This window comes from Pseudopodoces humilis, chromosome 3, assembly GCF_049639895.1.
Source record: "Pseudopodoces humilis isolate 2021_Gansu_Grassland_sample_001 chromosome 3, ASM4963989v1, whole genome shotgun sequence".
Lineage (NCBI taxonomy): Eukaryota > Metazoa > Chordata > Aves > Passeriformes > Paridae > Pseudopodoces > Pseudopodoces humilis.
The window spans coordinates 37,013,133-37,014,679 of NC_142202.1; positions in this window are offsets into that span (position 1 = coordinate 37,013,133).

Consider the following 1,547-nt stretch of genomic DNA (forward strand, 5'->3'; position numbering starts at 1 on the left):
GTTTCCCAGTCAGTGCACTATGCTACAGCTCTGCCAGCACAGGGAACGAGTACAGTGGATAAATCATTTACTGCAAGCCTCTGGAAACCACAGGAAAAAAAATAAAGGAAAAAAAAAAGAAAAAAAAGAAAAAATACATAAATAAAAATACATGCCATTTAATGAAATTACAGTGTTAATGCCTCTTTTATGCCAGTCTGCCTAGATGCCATCACTTACACCACCCATTATGTCTTTGTCCATTCCAGAGGTCCAAGGATTACTGTTTACTCCTTCCCCAAAGGAGACCAAGTTAATCTTTGTTCCAGGAGTAAAGAGCCCTACCTCCCCTCAGGGATAGAATAAAGGGCATAAAGAGAAGTAGTATTTAGACCACAGGAAAGTTCAGATTCTGGAAAGCTTTAGACATATATGGGGTAACAATTCCCAGTTTCTCTCCTGCAAAGTTCTTGCTTGCCCTTGGTGCTCTCCATTCATGCCCAGCACTGACCAGGACCACTATCTGTAGAAGCAACTGTAGAGCACAAAAGAAGGATAACAGAATTATATTGTCCTTTCCCAAAAAATATTTTTTTAATTAAGTTCCACACAGATAACACAGCATTGAATAAGGTTGTCTTAAGAAGACTGTCCAGATTACTTCATTTGTCATTGTATGCACTGAGACCTTCATGAAAACCAATCTGCAAAAAGAAACAAACCAGAAAGCACGTGTGTGTTCCACAATAGCACCATCTAAAGTGCAGAAGTCTAGAAAAATTCAGCCTTCCCTTTAATATTTCCCTTCCCTGCACTTATATCTCTCAACACAAGGTAGGTAAGGAAATCTTCCTCTGAGGATTTACAAGAGACCAGGCACTTTACTGAAAAAATTGGAAAGAAAATGTGGGGAAAAAAATCATCTGTCAAATGTAAACAAGCAAACTCAGGTATATAATAAAAAAATACAGAAGAAAAGCAAGAAGCAACTACAAAGGACTTTTTTATAAACCAGGATTTGATCAATCTCTACTCATTGCCCAACTCCATTTTAAACTATCAAAGCATGTCAAACCTTGTTATCTTTGGTTTTGACAGTAAATCAGAAAGTAGGGCAATGATACTAACAAAGATTTCCTATGATTTTAATGCAGCAACTGCTTAACATCATAAAACCAGCTCAAAGATACTATCTCAGAACACTCTTCCCTTCTTAATTACCTTTTTACTGTTGACTGGACCATTTATACTAGATTTCCAAATTCAGCTTAGACAGTTCTTACATTTCTTATATGAAAACCACCGTAAGTCTTTTGAGAAACGTTTCATACCTTCCTCACACACAGTCATGGAAAACGAAAACAAATGGCGATTTTGCCTTCTCCAGAGGTCCATGCGCAGGCAGTGATTACAGAAATTCAAGTTCTGCTGGGTCCCTCCCTGATGCCCCACCTCTGGTTTTACAAAGGGATCAGGACTTCAAACAAACTTCCACTGATGATGTTGGTAGTAGTTCTTCCATCAACTTCAGCTGGGAATACACTGTTTTTTATTGAGCAGGCTAACTG